This window comes from Chlorocebus sabaeus, chromosome 8 (assembly GCF_047675955.1).
Source record: "Chlorocebus sabaeus isolate Y175 chromosome 8, mChlSab1.0.hap1, whole genome shotgun sequence".
NCBI lineage: Eukaryota > Metazoa > Chordata > Mammalia > Primates > Cercopithecidae > Chlorocebus > Chlorocebus sabaeus.
In genome coordinates this window covers 133750119-133775293 of record NC_132911.1, presented here as the reverse complement: position 1 = coordinate 133775293, position 25175 = coordinate 133750119, and the positions used below count along the sequence as shown (strand labels likewise).

Here is a 25175-nt window from a genome sequence, read left to right as displayed (position 1 = left end):
CTTCCTTGAGGGTCGGAGAGGGCCAGTCATTAATGTGTGCCAGGAGTCCCCCCAGGGAGCACACATTTCATATTCTGCTTGTGAGAGTCAGTGGTGGGCTTCTAGAAGGTTCTTAAGGCAGATCTCCTTTGGTTAATGATGGGCTATGTTTTAGTGAGACCTACTAAGGCTCACAGTTCTGGAGGCTTCTAGGTGGTAGAAGCAAGGGAGGGAGGAGTTGGAGGAGAACTTTCCAAACTTGAGTGTGCTGTGCATCACGTGGGGATTGCCTTGGAGGTTCTGAGCAGGGGCTGGGGCGGGCCGAGATGCTGCATTTTGAACACTTTTGCACATAATGTGATGCCTCTGGATTGTAGACCACACTTTGAGTGCAGTGGGCCAGGAAATCATCCAGCCTGACCCACTCCCCCTCATTCATTCGGGAGCCGGGCTGGTGCTGATGGTGCAAATCTGTATATGACCCTGGCGGTTCCCGAGGTGGCTTAATGGAGGAGGCAGGCATGCGAAAACACATACGACAAAGTGACGAAGGCCTAGGACAGCCCTCAAGACAGGCGACAGTGGGAGCAGGAAGGGGTGGTAGAGAGACCGCCTCTGTCTGCCAGCAGGTGCTGAATAAGCCCAGGGGGGCCTAGATGCTGTGAGCCATTGAGATGGGGCTGCCTTCAGGGAGGGGAGGAGGAGAGGCAGTGTGAGCTGAACATCTCCTCCACGTGATGGTGGCCTGTAAGGACTGAGCAGAAGAAACCCCATTCACAGAGTTTCAGGCCTAAGCATCCAGTACATCCACACAAGGGAACTGGGACTCCCCAGGGGGAAGCATCTTGACCAGGAGGCACAGTCAGGACTGGAACCTAGGCCGCCGGCTCCTGAGCCTGGTTTTTGCTCACCGCTCCGTGGTGCTGCCGTCTGCATCCACTGCTGTGTTTAGCAGTAAGGCTGTGAGAGCAGGAGGATGCTGAGGACTGGAGTCTTTCCCTAGTTCAAAATGTACCGCTGTCCTTGACCTTCCTTCAGCAGGGGACCAGACACTTAAATCCACGGTGAAAAAGAAGGCCCAATGTGGGAAAAGTGACAGCTTTGAAATCAACATAAGCCATGCCAGAGACTAATCTTCGTTCTGTCTTTTCCCCTTCCCGGCACCAGCATCCTTTGATAAGAAGGTGGGGGAAGGACAGTGAGGGCCCCGTTGTGCAGAGGAGTTAAGGATGAGAAAGGCTTGGGCGGCAGGAGGAAGAAAAGTGCCATTCTTTCCTCACCTGCTTAATAGAGTCTCCTGCCACTGGCTGTGTCTGGCCGATTTGAGTTCTTTGGAATTTACACCCAGTGCTCACTCAACGAAGCCTATTGCGTGGCAGGGCTGATGGAGCCCTGGCCCTGCTTCTCAGTGCTGTATGACCTTGGGCAAATCACATCCCACTGCAGAACCAGAATTGTCATTGATGAAGCTGGGCTACTATCACCTGCTTCCCTGGAATGTTTGGAGGATTGAGTGTCATAATGTGTATCAAAGCATCTAGCATAGTCTCCAGCAGAAACCCTCCATATACACATCCTTCCTCCCATGGGACATAGTCACGGCTGGGTGAGAGCTGTATGATTTGTCCAGGCCTATCTTTCTGGCAGAGATGGGATCTGAAGTTAATGCAGGGGGGAAGTTCTTCAAGATGCTTTTGGGCTGGGCACGGTGGCTCACACGTGTAATCTCTGCATTTTGGGAGACCGAGGTGGGTGGATCACCTGAGGTCAGGAGTTCAACACCAGCCTGGCCAACATGGTGAAACCTCATCCCTACTAAAAGTACAAAAATTAGCTGGGCGTGGTGGTGGGCGCCTGTAATCCCAGCTACTCAGGAGGCTGAGGCAGGAGAATTGCTTGAACCTGGGAGGCAGAGTTTGCAGCGAGCCAAGATTGTGCCATTGCACTCCAGCCTGGGCGACAGAAGGGAAACTCTGTCTCAAAACAAAACAAAACAAAACAAAACAAAGATACTTTTGAACTCCTCAGGTGGCTTTGTGAAAAATGAAACACTGCCATGTTAGTGGTTGGCACCTTTGAAAAAGGACAATGGCAGGTTGAGAAGCAAGGACCTTGGAACCAAGGAGGTCTTTGATTCAGACCCGATTCCCTAACTGTGAAGTCTTTTGCGCATTGCATAACTTCTCTTGGCATCTTAGTGTCTGTTTCCCAGCTTGTTGTGGCTCTTAGGTCAGAAAATGTCTGAATGTACCTGGCATAGGGTCTGGCATCAGTGGATGCCCAGTACTTTGAGTCCCTGGTCTACAGAGCTTCAGTGCTGGGACTCAGGGAGAGGAACATGTAGACTAAGGGAAGTTTCTTTACCAGCCCCAGCTTTGCTCAAAACCAGAGTTGAAGTAGAATGCAGGAGACGACGTGGAAGTGAAACTTGGGCAATAACTTCCTAAAATGTCTGCTTTGCTCCCCTGAACTCTGGTTTTGTGTATTGCCCTCTGCTCCTGGGACACCAGAGACCAACCAGTGTGTAGACAGATCAAACAGGCGTGCAAATGAAAGAATCAAATGGAGATTTCTGTTTTCTGAAAAGTGGTATTTTACAGTCATTCCTAAACATGCCTTCATAACTCTCAAGTTTTCAGGTCTTGAGGGAGCAGTGAGATTCATCCTGCCATTCAACAACAGAACAGTCACTGAGTGAGCGCCTCCTGTGTGCTAGGCCCTGTGACGGATCCACGTGGGGAATGATACTGTGTGCCCCACAGCCACCCGACACACGTCCCTGAGGCCTGAGCAGCCTGGAGAATGAAGGAGTTTGGGTTTGTTTCTTTGGGTTAACTTAAACTCAACCCTTCTAGGCCCATTCTTCTCACTCAGGAATTGGAGAAGTTTTTCTGAGGGGTTTGGAATGGGATGGCAGGGAGAGTCACCAGACACCATGAATGACAGGCCAGTGGGTTGATGGTGGCGAGTGGAGCAGGAGCTGGGGGTGAGGTCACATTTCTAGACTATGTGTGCAGGCAGCTATGGACCTGGCAGAAAGCCCCTCTATTTTTATTTTATTTATTTATTTATTTTGAGACAGAGTCTCGCTCTGTCACCCAGGCTGGAGTACAGTGGCACGATCTCAGCTCACTGCAACCTCTGCCCCCCTGGGTTCAAGCAATTATCCTGCCTCAGTCTCCTGAGTAGCTGGGACTACAGGAACCTGCAACCACACCTGGCTAATTTTTGTACTTTTAGTAGAGATGGGGTTTCACCATGTTGGCCAGGCTGGCTTCGAACACCTGACCTCAGGTGATCTGGCTGCCTCGGCCTCCTAAAGTGCTGGGACTACAGGTGTGAGCCACCATGCCTGGCCTGAAAGCCCCTCTTAATAGGGCTCCCATCAGGATCACATCATGGGTTTCTGTGATTTTTTGGTCTCCTTTATGGCAATATTAACTTTCTTTTATGGAGCATGGAGCAGGTGTCCTGTACTTTGTTTTTGTTGTTGTTGTTTTTTGGAGACAGAGTTTTGCTCTTGTTGCCCAGACTGGAAATGCAGTGGTGCAATCTCAGCTCACTGCAACCTCTACCTTCCGGGTTCAAGCAATTCTCCTGCCTCAGCCTCCCAAGTAGCTGGGATTATAGGCATGTGCCAACACGCCCAGCTAATTTTGTATTTTTAGTAGAGACGGGGTTTCACCATGTTGGGCAGGCTGATCTCGAACTCATGACCTCAGGCAATCCATCTGCCTCGGCCTCCCAAAGTGCTGGGATTACAGGCATGAGCCACTGCGCCTGGCTGTGTCATGTACTTTGAATATTTTATTTCTTACTTTCGTGGTAACTCTTGTGAGGCAGGTCATATTATTCCCATTTTACAGATGAGGAAACTGATCAAACCTGGAGGCTAATAAAAAGCAGAGCTGGAATTCAAATGTGTCAGGCCAGCTTCAGTGCCCACCTCCTGTTTTTGCTACCTCCTTCCGGTGAACCTTGAATGTAACTGGAAAAGTCTATGAATGGAGTTGTGTAGCCAAGAGCAGACACTGCTCCTGCTGGACCCTGCTGGGAGAGGGTGGTGGGTTTCTCAGTGAGCATCTCATAACAACGGGCATCTCAGCAGCCCTCAGGGCCAAGAACCACCTACTGCAAACTTGTCAGCCAAGGAAGCTCAGAATTTATAATTGCGGTTGTAAGTAGATTACTTGAGCTAATTTGAGCGGTGAGGTTTTTGGTAAAGTTAGTGTGAAACTGACTCATACTAATAATCTACTTCTTGATGCATTTGGTGTTGGGATTTGTAGCACTTTGCATTGTCTGTATATATGCATCCGCACAAGAAAAGATTTGGGGGAAAGAAAGGTCCTGAGACCTTACACTCTAGGGGATTGGATTTGAAAGGAAAATTTCGGTGTTTGGATACTGGTCCATGTAGACTTGAGCAAATAAGGTGCACATGGGAGTTAGACCTCTGCTTTCAAATTCCTCCACCCATTTTCTATTTGTGACCTTGCCAGCATACTCTGTGCACGTGTTCCCTCTTCTGCAGGATTTCTTTAATCTGCTCATACCTTGGGTGTTCTTATGCTTCCTGGGTGGGAGGGTATATAAATATATATATATATTTGTGTTTTAGTAGAGATGGGGTTTTACCATGTTGGCCAGGCTGATCTTAAACTCCTGACTTCAGGTGATCCACCTACCTCAGCCTTCCAAATAAATAAATAAATATATATTTTTATATATATGTGTGTGTGTATGTGTAAATCTCTCTATATATATATTTATTTTATTTTATTTTTTGAGATGAGAGTCTTGCTACGTTGCTCAAACTGGACTCACTCTCCTGAGTTCCAGTGATCCTCCCACTTCAGCCTCCCAAGTAGGTGGGACTCTAGGTGCCACACCACTGTACCTGGCAAGCCAGGGTCTTTGTGTTCTTTTCTTTTTCTTTTCTTTTTTGTTTTTTTTTGAGACAGAGTGTTGCTTTGTCACTCAAGCTGGAGTACAGTGGCGCGATCTCAGCTCACTGCAACCTCCGCTTCCTGGGTTCAAGCGATTCTCATACCTCAGCCTCCCGAGTAGCTGGAGTCACAGGTGTGGACTACCACGCCCAGCTAATTTTTGTATTTTTAGTAGAGACAGGATTTTACCATGTTGGCCAGGCGGGTCTCAAACTCCTAACCTCAAGTGATCTGCCTGCCTTGGCCTCCCAAAGTGCTGGGATTACAGGTTCCCAGCTTTTAATTTTTAAGGCACAGTTGGAGCCATGAAAGAGGAAGCATCTCCCAGCTAGAGGTGACCCACCCAGGGGCCCCATCAGCCTAGATGCTGAGGAGGTCAGTATCTCACACAATGTAATCTCTTGTTAGAATCTCGCTTTGGGGGCTCTGATTCCAGCCGAAGGTGAAAGACTGTTCGGAGGCAATGGAGGCCCAGAGAGGTGATGTGCATTGTCCAGTATCACACAGGAGTGTGACAATCATCTAGGCCAGTCTTCGTTTAAAGAAGGAGGGACCAAGCCAGGCACGTGAAAGCCCACTAAGGGACCCAGCAGTGAAGAGGGCGAGTTCTCTTGACCAGACAGCCTGCCCCTGGGAGGCGGGTTGTGAAGCCACAAGGCCCTGCCCTGGCACCCACCAGCCTGGGTCCTAGTTTCCTGTTCTGATCTGAGCTGGGCTGGTTTTCTGCTAGTTCCTAACAGACAGACACATGCCCCCAAGACCTAAAAGCACCCAAAGAGAAGAAACTCTGCTGAACAGAGTCACATCTTCACGGTGAAGTTCAGAAGTCAGCACAGTAGGCAAAAAAATAAAAAATAAAAAAATCCTGGCCGGCCGTGGTGGCTCACGCCTGTAATCCCAGCACTCTGGGAGGCCGAGGCAGGTGGATCATGAGGTCAGGAATTTGAGAACAGCCTGACCAACGTGGTGAAACCTCGTTTCTACTAAAAATACAAAAATTAGCCGGATGTGGTGGCACGCGCCTGTAATCCCAGCTACTCGGGAGGCTGAGGCAGGAGGAATGCTTGAACTGGGGAGGCAGAGGTTGCAGTGAGCCGAGATTTTGCCACTGCACTGCAGCCTGAACAACAAAGGCGAGACTCTGTCCCCCCAAAAAAAATTCCTGACAATCTCCCGAATTGCTCCTGAAGGCTGGTTTTCCATGCACTGGTTTTGTGTGTCTGGTGCTGTACTGGAACATCAATGAGTCAGTGCATAATAGAAACAGCAGTAGACAATCTACAATAAAGTACAATGCACTATATACAAAAAATGGGAAGCAGAGTGCTATAGCTCTTTTAGAATTTGTCCAGCAGGCTTTCCAGTTTCCCCACACTAAAAAACAAAAAACAAAAAAATAAAAAAACCCATAGAAACAAATACAAACAAATACAATAGGCAAAATACACTTTTATATTATTTAAAGTTTTTAAAATTGAAAAAGAAAAGCCTTTGGCCCTTTGAGTATAGCTGAATTCGGCTCAGTGAAATGAGGGTATGGCTGGGTGGCACACGCCTGCCATCCCAGCTACTCAGGAGGCTCAGGTGGGAGGATCGATTGAGGCCAGGAGTTTGAGACCAACCTGGGCAACATAGGGAGAGCCCTGTCTCTAAACAAAAACAAAAAAACAAAAAAATGAGGGTACAGTGGAATCCCACTGTATGTTTGATGCACTGAGGACATCTTCAGAATGTGCAAAGTAGTCTTGATACCCAACGGGGGTGTTATCTGTGTATGTGTGATTATCCCAGGGTCTCTCATGCCTGAGTGTGATAACCTTGGAGAGAGTTTTTGGGTATCTAGTTGTCTGATGTGAGAGACAAGAGTGGACAGAGGGAGACAGCCTTTCTTGACCTGGTGAGGCCTAAATAAATAAACAAATAAATAAATAAAGCAGAGTCTCTTTGGTTACCGCAGCCCCTAGATTTAGGCCCCTTCTGACTTTGTCATTGTTCCCGCATGTTTCAAGTCTGCAGTTGAAGGCCCCATCCAGGAGTTGATGTGAAAGGGCTTTGGCCTCCTGGGTCTTTGGATTTGATCCCACAGTCTCTGAGGCCCTGCCTGAGTGGACCTGTCTCAAAATAAATGAGTAATAAACGAGGTATGACCTTCGAATGTCCCCCAACTGTCCTCCATGATCGATGTGGTTGGAAAATGCTTCTCTCTAGATAAACTAATCATCGGTTCAACACCTTGGACCCCTAAAATCAAAAGAAGAGGAACCTGATTTTTCGTTTTCTCTGATCATCCCCAAATAGCTGCTGGGTGAGGAGGGAGCATTTGATTCCACCGTGGAGCTTATTCTCGAATGCCTTATGGAGCTCTCATTCAGCAGGGCAGAGCTGAAAAGCACCTGAGATTGTGCAGCTGATGTGCAGAGACCAGAATGTTCCATAAGCGCTCACTCCAGAGAAAACCCAGCAGGTGTCCCTGACCCTGCCCTGTGGTGACTGTGAAAGGTGTCACCCCAGTGAAGGTACATGCATTTTCTTGCTGGTGGCCAACCAGGTGACCTTTTGAGTCACCCTTCTGGGCAACTTTGCAATTGATGTCAAGAGCCATGAACATCTTCATAACCTTTGACCCAGGGAACCCACTTTGGGAATCTTTCCTAAGAAAAACTGAAAAGTATGAACAAAATGTTACATAAAGATTTTTAGCTCAGCTTTATGTTATTGTTAATACAGGGTCTCACTCTGTCATCTAGGCTGGAGTGTAGTGGCATGATCACGACGCAGCCTTGACCTCCAGGATTCAAGCAGTCCTCCCACCTCAGCCTCCCAAGTACCTCAGTTTTCAGTTCAATTGGGAATAGCAGTGGTTCCCTAATCTGATTTCATAGGCTTCTTCAGAATCCCCTGGAATAACTACAGATACTCACATAGATTGGCAAGTGTCATCTCTAGAGGCAGAAGCTGGGACCACAGGTACCTGCCACCATGCCTGGCTAATTTTTTTATTTTTAGTAGAGATGAGGTCTCGCTGTGTTGCCCACACTGGTCTCAAATTCAAGCTCAAGCCACCCTCCCCGCTTGGCTTCTCAAGAGTGTTGGGATTACAGGCATGAGCCACCGCACCTGGCCAGCTCAGCTATTTACAGTAACAAAATAAATGGGAAATAATCTAAGTGTCTGACAGTAACCACCTACTTAAGTTATGCTTTAGCCGCATGGTGGAATATTACACGGCCACGCAAAGTCAGGGCCATGGAGGCTGTGAGAAGACTTAGAAAACCATCTGTCATTTATAGGAAACAAGACTTTGAGTAAATAGACCAAAGTGGTGTCAGAGGTTGTGTTAGGGAGATAAGAATATGGAGATATTCTTTCCCTTTCTCTTGTTTGCACTTTTTTTTTGGTAATGTGATTATGTTACTTTTATTGTAAGAAAACCTCCCCTTCTCCCCTTCTTTTTTCCTCTCCACTAAGAGTCTCCTCTTCCTTTCTTCTCTTCTGTTGCCCAGGTTGGAGTGCTGTGGTGTGATCACAGCTCACTGCAGCCTCGACCTCCCTGCCTCAGGTGATCCTCCTGCCTCAGCCTCCTGAGCAGCTGGGACCACAGGTGCATGCCACTACATCTGATTAATTTTTTAATTATTTGTAGAGGTGGGGTCTCCCTATGTTACCCAGGCTAGTCTAGAACTTCTGGGCTGAAACAGTCCTCCTGCCTTGGCCTTCCAAAGTGCTGGAATTACAGATGTGAGCCACTGAGCTTGGCCTCTTTTCTTCTTCTCTAAGAAACCTAGAATACTACTGCTTTCAGGAAAACAGAGAAAACCAAAGTTTAGATTACTTCATAAAAGATATACAACAAAACAGTTCAATTAATAAAACTTAGGCCCAGGCATCCCTGAGGTAGAATACTGACAGGTCTGATTAAAGAAAAACAGCTAGCAATTCTTGAATATATCAGCCACCATGGACCATCTCCTAGATCTATGCAGAAGACATTATTGTTGCCATTTTATAAATGAGGAAACCTGGCGTCAGAGGGAGGTCACAAGATTTTTCTAGATTTTTCTAGAATCTCATCATTCCTTCCAGTCAAGCAGCTGATAGGATTAAGGAATCTAGAGACACCCCCATAGCAGTAACCTTCTTCAGGTCCTATAGAAATTATTTGCAGGGCCAGGTGTGGTGGCTTGCGCCTGTAATCCCAACACTTTTGGAGGTCGAGGCGGGCAGATCACTTGAGGTCAGGAGTTTGAAACCAGCCTGGCCAACGTGGTGAAACCCCACCTCTACTAACAATACAAAAATTAGCCAGGCGTGGTGGTGCACGTGTAGTCCCAGCTACTTGGGAGGCTGAGGCAGGAGAATCGCTTGAACTGGGGAGGCGGAGGTTGCAGTGAGCCAAGATTGTGCCATTGCACTCCAGCCTGGGTGACAGGGTGAGACTCTGTCTTAAAAAAAGAAAAGAAATTATTTTCAGGGAAAGGTAAGATGAATGAAAGCCACTAATGAACAGTTGCCAAGTGTTTTCTGTTTGGGGACTTTATGTAGTTCCAAAGCAAAGTGAACTTTGGTTCAGGCGGTGGGAGCTGTGTTCCGTGTATTCTCAATGGAAGATGAGTGACCTTATGGCTCCAAGCACCTGACCAATCTCTCTGCTCCTGCCTCCTGGACATCTGGGGAGCAAGGATGCAGAGGGTGTGCCCAGCCTCTCTTGGGGAGAGGGACCACTTTTCAGAACCCTCTTCCTGTGCTCTGTGATGGGAGGCAGGGGCAGAAGAAAAGGATGCGTCTGCCTCTGAGAAGCCCATACGGAGCAGACAGGAGCAGACAGACGAAGGCACCCCAGCGGGTGGCTGAGCTATAACCGTTTATGGGATTGCAAATTTCGAGACAGACTCTTAGGGTGTGTGATGCAGCCCACTTGTCATCTTTGCCTGTGTTTTGGAAGGGTTAGGATTCCATGCTCCTCAGCCATTTTTTTAAAGGGAGGCACCAAATATAGAAAGTACCCGCTAGGTAGGTACCAAACATATGTTTGATGATTGAGTATATGAGTTAATTTTCTACTTTGGGTGGACAGTGATATTTTTGGGTGGACAATTTTTTATTATTAGATTTTTTTTTTCTTTTAGAAACAGGGTCTTGCTCTGTTGTCCAGGTGCAAGTATGGCTCATGACAGCCTCTAACTCCTGAGCTCCAGGGATCCTCCCACCTTGGCCTCCCAAAGAGCTGGGACTACAGGCTCTCTCCACTGTGCCTGGCTGATAATTTACATTGACATCTTTATTTATTTATTATTTTATTTTGAGACAGAGTCTTGCTCTGTCACCCAGGCTGGAGTGCAGTGGTGCAGTCTTGGCTCACTGCAACCTCAATCTCTTGGGTTTAAGTGATCCTAGTGCCTCAGCCTCTGAGTAGCTGGGAATATAGGCTTTGAGCCACCATGGCTGGCTAATTTTTGTGTTTTTAGTAGAGATCGGGTTTCACTATGTTGGCCAGGCTGGTCTTGAACTCCTGGCCTCAGGTGATCTGCCCGCCTCAGCCTCCCAAAGTGCTGGGTTTATAGACGTGAGCCACTGTGCCTGGCTTAAATTGGCATCTTTAAAAATATTCATTTCGGCCGGGCGCGGTGGCTCAAGCCTGTAATCCCAGCACTTTGGGAGGCCGAGACGGGCGGATCACTAGGTCAGGAGATCGAGACCATCCTGGCTAACATGGTGAAACCCTGTCTCTACTAAAAATACAAAAAACTAGCCGGGCGAGGTGGCGGGCGCCTGTGGTCCCAGCTGCTCGGGAGGCTGAGGCAGGAGAATGGCGTAAACCCGGGAGGCGGAGCTTGCAGTGAGCTGAGATCCGGCCACTGCACTCCAGGCTGGGCGACAGAGCCAGACTCCGTCTCAAAAAAAAAAAAAAAAAAAAAAAAATTCATTTCATGCCCAGGATTTATCATTTTGTTGTGTGTATGTAAGTGTTTCTGTGATTAGATGCAAAAGGGGGACATGTCTTAGCATCTCAAATAGGCATTTATTGAATGTCCAGAAAAAATCGTAGGTTTGCCCATTGTCTTCCCTGTCTGTGTCCCCTGCCCCACCTTTCTCTTGTCCTCACATCTGGTCTCTCTGCTCCTCAGCACCTGGGAAAGGAAGTGATAATTAAGTCAGCTACTGTGGCTGAAGGAGTGAAGAATGAACCCAGCTACTTGCTGAGCTGGGCCCTGGGCTCACCAAGCTGAGTCATGCCGAGTCATGCAGACTCCTTGTCCTTACAGTTTCGAGGGTCAGAGGAAGAAAATGAAGGACTAAAACACAAGGGGAACACGGTGACAGTAGAGGTTTCTGCTGAGTGTACATCATCTCATTTAATCCTCATCAAAACCTTATGGGAGGCTGGGTGCAGTGGCTGATGCCTGTAATCCCAACACTTTGGGAGGTAGAGGCGGGAGGATCGCTTGAGCCCAAGAGTTCCAGAGCAGCCTGGGCAACATCAGGAAGCCCCCATCTCTACAAAAAAATAAAAATATTATCTGGGCATGGTGGCATTCACCAGTAGTCCCAGCTGTTCGGGAGGCTGAAGTGGGAGGATTGCATGAGCCGGGAGGTCGAGGCTTCAGGGAGCTGTGATCGTGCCACTATACTCCATCCTGGGCAACAGAGTGAGACTCTGTTTCCAGCGTATTAAAGATACAAAAGCACAAAACCTTGTGGGAGATTCCATTCAACTTAGCCAATCGTTGGGGGTGCCCACCAGGCAGGAAGCAATTCTGGTAAAAGGTTTAGTCCTGGGAGGAGCTGGGGCCTGTGGCAGTTCCAAGCTTTTCATCATCTGAGGTGTCAATTGCATCTGCTCCTTGGCTGCTTGGTGCACATGGGCCTGTGGGTGCTTGGTGCTCCTGGGCCTGGCCTCTGCGTCGTGTCACCAGCCCTGCCATTTGCTCACTCTGTGTTGCTGGTGGGTCATCTCACTTGTCTGAGCCTCCCTTTCCTTGCCTGTGGACAGCAATCCTGAGACGGGCCTGGTGAGTGCAGTTCAGCATGTTTGTTGCAGGCCCTGGTGTGTTGCGGGCCCTGGTAACTAAGGTCAGCTCCTCCCCACTGGCCATACCTGGAGGGCGCTGTCACCTTGCTGCTGTCTCAGAGGAGTGTGGCTGCCTACTGGGAGGCAGCTGGGGTCTCCTAGTCTGTCCCTGCTCCTCTGCCCCTCCTGCCTCCCACCCTGCCCCACGTTATTCTGAGAGCATGGGACAATTCCTCTGTTAGGGTGAATAATTGAGCGTTAACTCTAGGAACAGACGGCTATGAATAGATGTGAGGGAAGAAAGCGTTTTGCCAAGTTTGAGCTGAGCTGAGGATTGTCGGCGCTGAATTAAAGATGAGTTTCCTGGCTCTCTGTTCTACTTAGCATTGATCAAGCACCATGTCTTGAATTTTCAAAAAAAGGAGAAGGAAAAAGTCAGAAAGAGGTTTATGTATTTCACCTGAGGTCAGGAGTTCGAGACCACCTTGGCCAACATGGCGAAACCCTGTCTCTACTAAAAATCCAAAAATTAGCCGGCAGGATGGCACATGCCTGTAATCCCAGCTACTTGGGAGGCTGAGGCACAAGAGTTACTTGAACCTGGGAGGCAGAGGTTGCAGTGAGCTGAGATCATGCCACTGCACTCCACCCTGGACGACAGAGCAAGACTTCATCCAAAAAAAAAAAAAAAAAAAAGAGAGAGATGAGTTTCCTTGAAGACATTGCAAAGCCAACAACTCCCGGGGAGCCAGATTAAAGCACCAATGGGAAATTTCATCAGCAGTGCTTCATCAAAGGCATTGATTGTTTTCTGGGCCTCACTGGTTCCTCTCCCATTGTTGTCCTTAATTGTGGGAACTTGTTCATTAGGGTTTCATTAAGGCTGGCCCTGGCTGTCACCCCTCCTTTGCTCTCTTTGATCACTGCAAAGTCATCCACTTCCTTGTGGAATCCTCAGGGTTCCTTGACATCTTTGCCACTCATGTTCAAATTCAGACCAGACCCTCATATATTTCAGAACAGGGTCCTCCTCTGCACCCAGGTACCTGCTTGGAAGGACCTAGTGTGTGAGAAGCTGTTATTGGGAGGAACATTATCCCGTATCTGGTGCAGTGACCAGATGTGGACACTGAGGTCCTGAGAGGAGCTGACAGTGAGTGCTCTGGAAGGGGCAGCCTCCGTTTCTGAGGTTTGTTTTTTTTTTTTTTTTTTTTTTTGAGACAGAGTCTCACTCTGTCAGCAGGCTGGAGTGCAGTGGAGCAATCTCAGCTCACTGCAGCCTCTGTCTCCTGAGTTCAGATGACAATTCTCTTGCCTCAGCCCCTGAGTAGCTGGGACTACAGGCGCGTGCTATCATGCCCAACTAATTTTTGTATTTGTATTAGAGATAGGGTTTCACCATGTTGGCCAGGATGGTCTCGATCTCTTGACCTTGTGATCCGCCCGCCTTGGCCTCCCAAAGTGCTGGGACTACAGGCGTGAGCCACCGTGCCTGGCCTGTTTCTGAGCTTCTTTAGGTACCTCTTGTAATTTGAGCACAGTTTCTTCCTCCAAAGGCTGTCCCCAAGGAACCTGCAAATCCACAGGATTTTAAATGCAGTCTTGACAGGCTGTGTGGCAACCTAGTGGCAGGAGGGGGAGGGGACCCACATTAGCTGCATCGTGATTCTCTGGCTCTGTCCAGAGGAACTTAGCACGTATCTCCCACCAGGGACCAATTAATTCTGCAGGAAGTTATGGTTTACATTTTCCCCTGGAAGCTCAGGCCCTGCACACATTTATGTGCCTTGGCCCTCAGAGCATCCTCCTGCAAGTTTTGTTTAATCACAGTCATGATTGAAAACGCACAGCATTTTCCGTGATTTTATTACTAGTCCTTACCCACATTTCATCTGCTTTCCCTTAAACACTTTTTTGGGTCTGTGTTTATAGACCCTGAATAAACACAAATCCTTGACTTTAATTAGGAAGCCAGCAGTGGCCAAAAAAGGAGGCTTATTCTGTCTGTTTCTCTTCTACTGTGGATATTGAAAGGAAAGTGAATGACGACAGGGGATCCTGCAGTAGACAATAGAGTGGTCTTGGGGTGAAGGATTGTTGGCGTCTCCTCATCCCCAATAGACCATGTTCCCTGGGTCAGCTTAAGTGACATCTTGAATAGATCACTTGGTCTCCCTCCCTCCCTCCCTCCCTCCCTTCCTCCCTCCCTCCCTCCCTCCCTTCCTCCCTCCCTCCCTCCCTCCCTTCCTTCTTTCCTTCCTTCCTTCTTTCATGAAGGCATACCAGCTTTTCATAACACCATTTCATGATGGTATCTTAGAGGGCAGTGATTTTTGCCTGTGTTCACGCTGGTATCTCTGCACTTAGAATAGAAGATACTCTAGGTGTTCAGTAAATATTTGTTTAATGAATAAGTGAGTACCTGCCATTCCATCATTAGGAATCCTTTTCTTTCTTTTAATCCCAGGCTTCTATCTTCAGGGTATCTTAAAAAAAATACCCCGGAGGGAGGGTACAGAATACATTAGATCCCAAACAGTAAGTTGGTCACAGGAAGAGAGATGGAATTCTACGGGCTGCGGGGGAGGGAGGACTCAAAGCTGTCTTATATGTAGAGAGTTGGTTTGGAAATTGGTATAAAGAGAGTGAGAGTAGAGGTCTAGCTAGTTTACTGGCAGTAATATTGTGGGCAAATCACCCAAGCTCTTTGAGATAAATGTCCTAATCCACAAATGAGGAGGGAATGATAATGCCTTGAGTCTCCCCTGCCCTTTCCCACTTGGCTTCTGTTTCCCCATGGCCCCTCTGTCCTCCTGGGTCTTCCCACTCGCACTTCCTCAGGACATCCGTTCTGCTTCACTGTGTGCCAGGCGCTGTACTAGGCTCAGGGACTGCAGTGGTGGATGGAGTAGATGAGTCATCCCAGGACCTCAGTGTCCACATCTGGCCACTACACCAGAGACTGGCTAAGGTACCTCCCAATAATAGCTCCTCACACACTAGGTCCTTCCAAGCAGGTACCTGGGTGCAGAGGAGGACCCTGTTCTGAAATATATGAGGGTCTGGTCTGAATTTGAACATGAGTGGCAAAGATGTTGAGGAACCCTTTTGCATCTAAAGGAAGTTTAGATAGAAAGAGACCCAGGGCTGATACAGGGAGCTGTGATCTAGGAAAGTCTGGGCTACCATGGGCCTGTGGGGTGTGAGGTAGGGGTTGGGGGACATTGATCCCAACCTGATAGGTTAAGGAGGGCTTCCCATAGGAAGTGACAACCAATTGGGTAGCAGCTGTGTTTAATTACTGTTTAGATTCTTAGCTCTAAGCAAAGTGCCTTGGTGTTCAATGAATGAATGAAGGAGTGGATGCCTGTAAAAGTGTCTTATAAACTGGAGTGTGCAGCGCAAATGGTAAGCGCTGGTATTATGATTGTGGAGGGTAGAGCAGGGGCACCTAAAACAAGCTTCATCTCCCAGTTTCCTGAGGACCAGCTGCTGACCGAGAGCTAAGGTCTGCCCAAGAGCACAGCCAACTGGCATGTTGGGGTCAGCCTCTGTCTCTTGTCTCCCACCCAGGGAAGCAGATTGACATCTACCATGTTGACATCTTTAGCCTACCCGGTAGCCCGCAGCCCTTCCTAAGAGGACCTAGGTTTGCACATCCAGGCCTAGTCCTCTGGACCATGGTCCTAGGGTTGGTAGCTGACTAAGGAGGTAACTGACTGGAAGGAAGTGTGTGTGTGTGTGTGTATGTGTGTGTTTAGAAATGTGTGATGCCCAGCAAATGCTAAAAAACATCTGGAACGTATATTCACATCACTAACCTCTAACCCTCCACAACAGTTGCCATGCCCAGCGAAGCCTTCCCTGTTGTCCTCTCCTCCAGCTTACTGAACTTGTGGTCAGGGATGGCAACTCATTCATCTTTGTAACTCCAGTGTCCAGCATGAGGCCAGGCACATCTGGGTCTTGGGACAGTTTGCTGAATGAATGAACAAGCTTCAGATAATGTTACTCAGAATGTAGCTGATGCTGAATGGCTTCTAGGGTAGGGGAAGAGGGATGTTTCTGGAAATGACCTTTTGCTACTACTTTAGATGTTTTGCAATAGCAGATGCTTGAAATTCTGCTTCACACTTGTTCTCTGTGGTGAGAGATGAAGAAACACTTCCTTTGTTCACACTTGGCTCTGAGGCTGTGTAGACATGCAGAGGCCTCTCCCTCACTTCCGCCACCCTGGGAGCCCGAGTCCATTCTGTAGGACTCTGTCATGGCGTGATGGCACTCAGGGGTCTACCTTTACTGAATTCTACAGCTTCGTGGGTTGGTGGGTCTTATGGGTACTTTTTATATTTTGGGGTGCTCAGCCTCCCACCCACCTTCCTGGTTGGGGGTATCCTCAGTGTGTAAGTCTTGGAGGGAGGCAGAGCCTCTTCTGCCAGTATGGAAGCTGAGGTGGACAAGACATTCTTTTTCACAGCCTGTGGCCTGCTGAGGCTCTGCCATGTGACCTCAGCTTGGCCACATGACCACTGCTACCTTCGGCTCTGACCCTGGGCTAAGTACTGCACAGATGCAGGGCCAGGAAGAGGTTGTTTAGAGTCAAGGCCCAGTAGGAGTGGCAGTGTCTGCAGCAGACGTCCCCTGACGTGGCCTTGGCCACATTCTCCCCCTGCACAGTATCCGTGGTCCTTTGAGCATGGCTCTGCACTTTGCCTGTTGATTCTGGGAGTTTCTCATATCTTCTCATCAAAATCCTCTTTTCCATAAAATAGTCATATCTGATTTCTGTTGTCGATGTTCCATAGCCTTGACTGGCGTATGCCACCAGGCTGTAGCAAGGTGCCCTGTGCCTGCTGTGGGCCTTGGTGACATGGTGAGACGGGGAGCTTGGGTGCCTCTCTGCACCTGCCTCCCATTCTGGGAGGTAGATAGCCCCCCAGCCTGATGCCGTGCCTTGAACACCCAGGCTTCTGTGGTTCAGTTCCATAGAGGTGAACCCATCTTCTGTGTGGCAGGCGCTGTGCTAAGCACAGGCATGCAAAGATAAAGAAACCTGTATCAGCTTCCCAGGGCTGCTTTAGCCATCTCACAAACTGGGGACTCAACAGACATCTAGTGTCTGAGAGCTGTTCTGGAGGCTGGCAGTCCAAGGGGAAGGTGCCAGTAGGCTTGGTTCCCTCTTGGGGATGTGTGGGAGAGTCCGTTCCATGCCACCCCCCCAACTTCTGGAGTTTTGGGGCAGTCTTTGGCGTACCTTGGCTTGTAGGTGTGACACCCTCTGCCTTCGTGTGCACGTGGCCTTCTCCCTGTGTGTGTCTGTGTCTTCACGGGCGTATCATCTTACTGGGGCCCACCCTACTCTTCTGTGATCTCATGCTAACTCATTACATCTGCAAAGATCCGAAATCCAAATAAGGTTACATTCTTTGACATTAGGGGTCAAGACTTTAGTATATGAATTTTGGGGGACACAATTCAGTATATAACCAAGAAGTAATCCTGGACTTTAAGGAGCTTACAGTCCAGAGGTGGAGAGACACACACAATTGGATGATGGTATCCAGATAGTGGGAGAATTGAGGGAGGGAGGCAGAGGTGCTGTGGGGGCACAAGGACTCTTTTTATTTTTGAGACAGGGTCTGGTTTTGTCTCCCAGGCTACAGTGCAGCGGTGCGATCTCAGCTCACTGCAGCTTCCACTTCTTGGGTTCAAGTGCTTCTCCCACCTCAGCCTCATGAGTAGCTGGGACTACAGGTGTGAACCACCACATCCGGCTAATTTTTTTTTTTTTGAGAGAGTTTCGCTCTGTCGCCCAAGCTGGAGTGCAGTGGCGTGATCTTGGCTCACTGCAAACTCCACCTCTTGGGTTCCAGCGATTCTCCTGCCTCAGCCTCCTGAGTAGCTGGGACTACAGGTGCCTGCCACCACACCTGGCTAATCTTTGTATTTTTAGTAGAGGCTGGGTTTCCATGTGTTGTCCAGTCCGGTCTCAAACGCCTGACCTCAAGTGATCTGCCTGCCTTGGCCTCCCAAAGTGCTGGGATTACAGGCGTGAGCCACTATGTTCAGCCAGAGTTCTTTTTTTTTCATTTGTTTTGAGACAAAGTCTTGGTCTGTCACCCAGGCTGGAGTGTAGTGGTGTGATCTCGGCCCTCTACAACCTCTGCCTCCTGGGTTCAAGTGATTCTCCTGCCTCAGCCTCCCAAGTAGCTGGGATTACAGGTGCTTATCACCACACCTGGCTAATTTTTGTATTTTCAGTAGAGACAGGGTTTCACTATGTTTGCCAAGCTGGTCTGGAACTCCTGACCTCAAGTGATCCGGCCGCCTTGGACTCCCAAAGTGCTGGGATTACAGGTGTAAGCCACCACGCCCAGAGGGGAAGATGTTAAGTTCTCTAATGAACAGGATGAATGAGAGGGTGTTTGCACCCACAGTTACCCTGGTGACCCCAGCCTTGCCCATCCTCAGTAAGCCCTACCTTTGTTTTGTAGAATTTAAAGGTAGCCAGGAAACGCTGTGTTACCAGAGAGGAAAGGTTGCTCTTCCTTCTTGCTGTGTATTCCTTTCAGCCCTGGCTGCCAGGAAGCTCAGAGCCGAATTTGTGCTTGGTCACAGCAGCTGTCACCAGCCTGTAGGTTGAGGCCATTTGCTTTGTCAGGAAAATACTGTCATATTTTCTTCTGTTTGTAATCCTCGCGGGTTCTTTTCTTGTTGTAAGCGATCTCAACTGTCTCTTGGAAAGAGGCAAGGTATAATGAACATATACATGATAAAGAAAGGTGGAGATACGGACAATGGGTGATCAGGGCTCCGGAGCTCTACTCTCTTCCAAAAGGATTGGTCTGAGTTAAATGCTTCTCTGGAAAGACTGGCTGATCTTGGAGATTAGGGATTTTAGGCTCTTGGAAAACAAGGCCTGTGTGTCCTTCATCTCAGGGTCTCCAGCATGTATCACAGTGCCTCACAGTGTTCGTTAAAGAGCGATGAAAAACAGTGAACTAATAGTGATGGCTGAAACCATGTTGTCTTTCTGAGCACTGTTCTGAGATGGGGTGGCAGCAGGGTCATTTCTTGCTCTGACAAGTGGGCAGGGTCCTGAGGGGACATTTTCCCCACTTCCAATTCATTTTCAGATTGTATCAGATTTTTAAAAAATGTTTTCATTTCATTTCATTTCATTTATTTATTTTATTTTACTTTTAAGACGGGGTCTTACTCTGTTGCCCAGGCTGGAGTGCCTTGACTGTCTGAACTCAAGCAATCCTCCCACTTCAGCCTTCTGAGTAGCTGGGACCACAGGCATGCATCACCACACCTATCCAATTTTTCTATTATTTGTAGATACAGAGTCTCACTATGTTGCCCAGGCTGGTCTCCAACTCCTTGGCCCATGCACTGTGCGTGCCTCAGCCTGGCCTCCCAAAGTGCTGGGATTACAGGCGTGAACCACCATGCCCGGCCTAAAAATTATTACTCGGATCATACCATCCCTCTGCTTAAAACTTTCCTTAATAGCTTCCTGATGTCTTTTTTTTTTTTTTTTTTTTTTTTTTTTTGAGACAGGGTCTTACTCTGTTGCCCAGGCTGGAGTGCAGTAGTGCAATCTCAGCTCAGTGCAGCCTCTGCCTCCCAGGTTCAAGCGATTCTCCTACCTTAGCCTCCCAAGTAGCTAGGACTAAAGCTGTGTGCCACCACACCCAGCTAATTTTTGTAGTTCTTGGTAGAGACAAGGTTTCACCATGTTGGCTAGGTTGGTCTCAAACTCCTGGCCTCAAGTGATCTGCCCACCTCGGCCTCCCAAAGTGCTGGGATTACAGGCATGAGCCACTGTGCCCGGCCAGAAATTTATTTCTTATAGTTCTGGAGGCTGAGAAGTCCCAGGTGGAGAGGCTGTGTCTGGTGAGTCTTTTTGTTGGTGGGGATTCTCTGCAGAGTCCCGAGGCTGTGCAGGGCATCACATGGTGAGGGGGCCAAGCCTGCTCACATTGGTAACTCAGGTCTCTCTTTCTCTTATATAGCCACCAGTTCCCCTCCCATGATAACCCATTAATCCATTAACTCACCAACCCATAATCCATGCATGGATTAATCCATTCACGAGGGCAGAGTCCTCATAATCTGATCACCTCATGAAAGCCCTGCCTCTCAATACAGCCACACTGGGGATTACATTTCAACATGAGTTTTGGAGAGGACTTTCAAATGTCCATTCTATTCGGCCAGTATTTATTGAGCACATACTTAGTGCCAGGCAGGCACTGTGTTGGGGCCTAGGGATATAATGGAGAACAAAAGACACAGTATCTGCTCTCCTGGAATTTTCATTTCAACTCCTCAGCCTGTTGTACCTTTTTTTATTTTTATAAATTAAAAAAATTAGCCATTACACCTGGCTGATTTCCTTTTTATTTTTTTTAGAGACAGGGTCTCACTATGTTGCCCAGGCTTGTCGTGAACTCATAGCCTCAAGCAGTCCTCCCACCTCAGCCTCCCAAGGTGCTAGGATTACAGTTGTGAGCCACTGTGCCCAGCCAAGACATGGTTTAAAGGTACAACAAGACTGGGCATGGTGTCTCACACCTGTAATCCTAGCACTTTGGGGGCCGAGGCGGGCAGATCACTTGAGATCAGGAGTTCAAGACCAGCCTGGGCCGGGCGCGGTGGCTCAAGCCTGTAATCCCAGCACTTTGGGAGGCCGAGACGGGCGGATCACGAGGTCAGGAGATCGAGACCATCCTGGCTAACACGGTGAAACCCCGTCTCTACTAAAAAATACAAAAAACTAGCCGGGCGTGGTGGCGGGCGCCTGTAATCCCAGCTACTTGGGAGGCTGAGGCAAGAGAATGGCGTGAACCCGGGAGGCGGAGCTTGCAGTGAGCTGAGATCCGGCCCCTGCACTCCAGCCTGGGTGACAGAGCGAGACTCCATCTCCAAAAAAAAAAAAAAGACCAGCCTGGCCAACATGGCGAAACCCCATCTCTACTAAAAATATAAAAAATTAGCCAGGTGCAGTGGTGGCCACCTGTAATCCCAGCTACTCGGGAGGCTGAGGCAGGAGAATCGCTTGAGCCCCCATCTCTACTAAAAGTACAAAAACTTAGCCAGGTGCAGTGGCAGGCGCCTGTAATCCCAGCTACTCGGGAGGCTGAGACAGGAGGATCGCTTGAGCCTGGGAGGTCGAGGCTGCAGGGAGCCATGACCCTGCCACTACACTCTAGCCTGACAGAGTGTAACCCTGTCTTGGGGAATTAAAAAAAAAAAAAAAAAAAAAAAATATATATATATATATGTATGTATATATACGCACACACACACACACAAACACACACACACACGCATGCATGCATGGACATACACACACATACACTGTATTGTTCTTTACCTATTCATTTGCTCAGCAGCATGAAATATTATACATATTATGTATATACCCGTCATTTACTGAACACCTATTATGTGTTATAGATAAAGCATACTTTATCCAGAGATATAGAGCGTGCATATACATGTAGGTGTTATGACTACATAAAACAAGCATTTATCGAATGCCAACTATATGCTACAAATAAACACGTTTGTATGTATAAAACATGCATATACAGTATATACATATATGTATATTCATGTGTTTGTGGAGCACCTACTTGGTGCCCACACCGTGCTGGGCACCAGGGAGAGCACAGCCTAGTAGAAGAGATGGAGAAGAAAACTGTGCCTTCGTAGATGGGGAAGTGCCGTAAAACTGAGGACGACTTGGAGAGGTGGCCCTCTTACTGCCTCGGAAAGTCAACGATATGAATAAGAAAGGGCATCAGGCCTGCGAGGTCCTGAACACGTCCTGAGGCTGGGGTGGGAGTGAGTTCTGGTTGCGCTGCTCTGCTGCCTTGATGAGATGAGGACCCTCTCTGGCCATGCACCTGCTACCTACACCCCGGTCCCTGCAGAGGGAACGACTCAGAGTGCCCCTTACATGCTGATTTAGGTGCTTGCCAAAATCAGAGATTGTCTGAGGAGTAACTTGATTTGAGTTCCTTCAAAACAATCAGTGAGATAGAAACTTGAGTAGAGCCTCGGTAGGCTTTGGGAAGTGGAGACCGCCTTTCACTGCTCAGTGGGCAGCTGCTATCTGTGCTGTTGGTGCTGGCAATGTTTACGGGTAGGAGAGAGGGTGAGAGACCACAGGAGGTCTAAGGCCTGCAAGGCTCCAGTTGTCCTGCCAGTAAACAGAGACCCCATTTTCCAGAGACGCACTGAGAGGTGGTGCAAAGAGCAGAAAACACATATGCTTCTCTGTGGCTTCCAGTCTTAAGTGAGTGTGTGATGAGTGTTATGATAACGAAAAGTGAAAATGAAGATGCTGTTATTAATACATGTTGTGGGGAAAAGACAGAACCTGGTGTCTGTCCTGGCAGGTCAGCCTCCTAGCTGTGTGATGCTGGGCTGTGATTTCACTTCTTGAAATTTCAGTTTCCACTTCTGTAAAATGGGCAGGTTGTACTAGAAGATCTCCAGAGTCTATTTTGAAACGAACTCTCCCAACGTTGCAATGATAAGTGCTCTCAGTTCATGTGCAGTGTTGAGAGAAGTTTTCTTCGTAGACTTTTTCTCTGGGCTCTTGCTGAAATGTACACATCTGGCTGTTTTTCAATTAAATCGAGGAAAAAACCCTCATCCACCATACTTTACATAACAAAGACATATTGAACTCAGCCTGTTTCTGTCCCAGTGTGGGTGTTAGACAGCTTGCGGGGTTATGGGCCTTGGTAATCACAGAGGGGAAGAAGCTGTGTTTATGAGGTCCTTTCAATATTTATCCAACGCCCACAGGGAGTGGAGGCTTTGACCTCAGTGGACTGGATGTGGGTTAGAGAACATAAGGGGTTACCCTTATCCTCAGAGAGCTTATGGTATAAAGTGGGCTTGCTAAGACTCCTAAACATTTGGAAACACTGTTCCTGTCAGGTGACATGTGCAAATGCGTGGAGATGAGAAGGATCTCAGCATAGTCAAAGAACATTCACAGGTCCACGTGGCTGAATTCAAGGGTTCCTGAGTGTAAGATTCTCCCCGGGGCCTGAAAACTTAAGGAGATGAATAACTCCTTCCTTCTCAGGCCCAGTCCCTGGGTGCAAGGCCACGTGGGTCAGTAGCGTGCTGTCAGCAAGATAGCAGAATCAGGAAGAGAACCAGCCGGAAGACACCTACCCTGGCCGGAAGACAGGTACCCCTGAAGATCAAGAAAGAAGCCATCCGGGTACAACGTAGCAGTTACTTCCGACTAGGAGACTCCCTGTTACAGGAGACTATGAAACCTTTGCTCCGTCCTCACTTGGGGCTGACGCCACTTTGGGCCTCAGCCCGCCTGCACCCAGGCGCTCATTAAAACAGCATGTTGCTCCACACTGCCTCATGTTGTCTGTTGGCGCACTCTCGGGGTTCCAACCGATACAAACACCTTACATCGAAGACATCAGAGTCAGGTGATGGTAGCTTTGTAAGCTGTGTTAAAGGGACTTGCATCCCAATCTGTAGGCCATGGGAGCCAGTGGAGGATTTGTGTACTAGAAACGGTGGGGCCGCGCATGATGGCTCACACCTATAATCCCAGCACTTTGGGAAGCCGAGGCAGGTGGATCACTTGAGGCCAAGAGTTTGAGACCAGCCTGGCCAACATGGTGAAACCCCATCTCTACTCAAAATACAAAAATTAGCTGGGCAAGGTGATGCCTGCCTGTGGAATCCCAGCTAGTCAGGAGGCTGAGGCAGGAGAATCACTTGAACCTAGGAGGTGGAGATTGCAGTGAGCCAAGATCGTGCCACTGCACTCCAGCCTGGGCGACAGAGCAAGACTCAGTCTCATAAAAAAGAAAAGAGCCGGGCGCAGTGACTCACGCCTAGGATCAGGAGGTCAGGAGATTGAAACCATCCTGGCTAACATGGTGAAACCCTGTCTCTACTAAAAATACAAACAAACAAACAAACAAACAAACAAACAAATTATCCAGGCATGGTGGCGGACGCCTGTAGTCCCAGCTACTAGGGAGGCCTGTGGCAGGAGAATGGCGTGAACCCAGGAGGCGGAGCTTGCAGTGAGCGGAGATTGCACCATTGAACTTCAGCTTGGGCGACAGAGCGAGACTCCATCTCAAAAAAAAAAAAAAAAAGGTGGGAGGTGGCAGATGAGAGACTAGAGTCCGGGGCCCACAATGAGAGAGGAATGTTGTGTTTGCACCAATGGAGGGCTTGGGGGACTTAGCCCAGCCTCCCAGGTGCCATCAGTAAGCCACAGTCAGACCTGAAATGGTAGCCAGCGTAGGAAGTGGGGCCTAGGAGCAACCAGCAGCCTGTCATTAACCCACAGAGCATTGTGTCAGTCAGCGCTGTGTTGCAAGTGACAGTAACCAAACTCAAGCTAGCTTAAATCTAGAAAAGATCATTTATTGTGTCAAGTCACTACCAGGTTGGGCTTGGCTGATCCAGGGACCCCAACTGTGTGGGCCAGGTTTGGTCTCCTGTGTCCTGGCTGTGCTTTTCTTTCTTGTTTCTCAAGCAGTCTCTCCTTTCAAGATGGCAAGAGGCCATCAGCTTGGATTCAGGTTTCTATCCACTCATGTTTGCAACCCTGTAGGGTAGGGGGAAGGTACCCCTTTCCTAGTGGCTTCAGCCAAGGTGTGAGAGAAGTCTCTTATTGTCCATTTAGGGGCACATGGCTGCATTTGAGCCGTCTATTGGTTCTGGAGGTTCCATGCTTTGACTGTCCTCCTCTAGGTAATATGCCGCCCCTGGAGCATGAGGGGAGGGTTAAGGGATACCCCAGAGGAAAGCAGTGCCATTACCAGAAGGGGCTTGGAGGCTGGCATGCAGTGCTGGGTTTGCTTTTGCCTGGTGTCTTTGTCTATTTTCTGTTGCTTACAACAGAATACCTGAAACTGAGTAACTTATAAAGAAAAGGAAACTATTTCTTACAGTTCTGGAAGCTGAGATATCCATTGTTGAGGGGCTGCATCTGGTGAGGGCCTTCCTGCTGGTGGGGACTCTGCAAATTCCCGAGGCTGTGCAGAGCGTCACATGGTAAGGGGCTGAGAGAGCTTGTGTGCTAGCTCAGGTCTCTCTTCCTCTTATAAAGCCACCAGTCCCACTCCCAAGATAACCCATTAATCCATTAACCTATTAATCCATGAATGGATGAATCCATTCACGAGGGCAGAACCCTCATGATCTAGCCACAATCTCTT

General features: G+C 48.6%; 1 protein-coding gene and 1 pseudogene across 19 annotated transcripts in view; both read left to right on the top strand.

Annotated features, from left to right (window-relative positions):
• The window catches only part of CYRIB (CYFIP related Rac1 interactor B), a 172286-nt gene that overhangs the window by 5618 nt on the left and 141493 nt on the right, over positions 1-25175 (top strand). The window lies entirely within an intron of this gene.
• Positions 6250-6300, top strand: LOC119624954 (U7 small nuclear RNA; annotated as a pseudogene).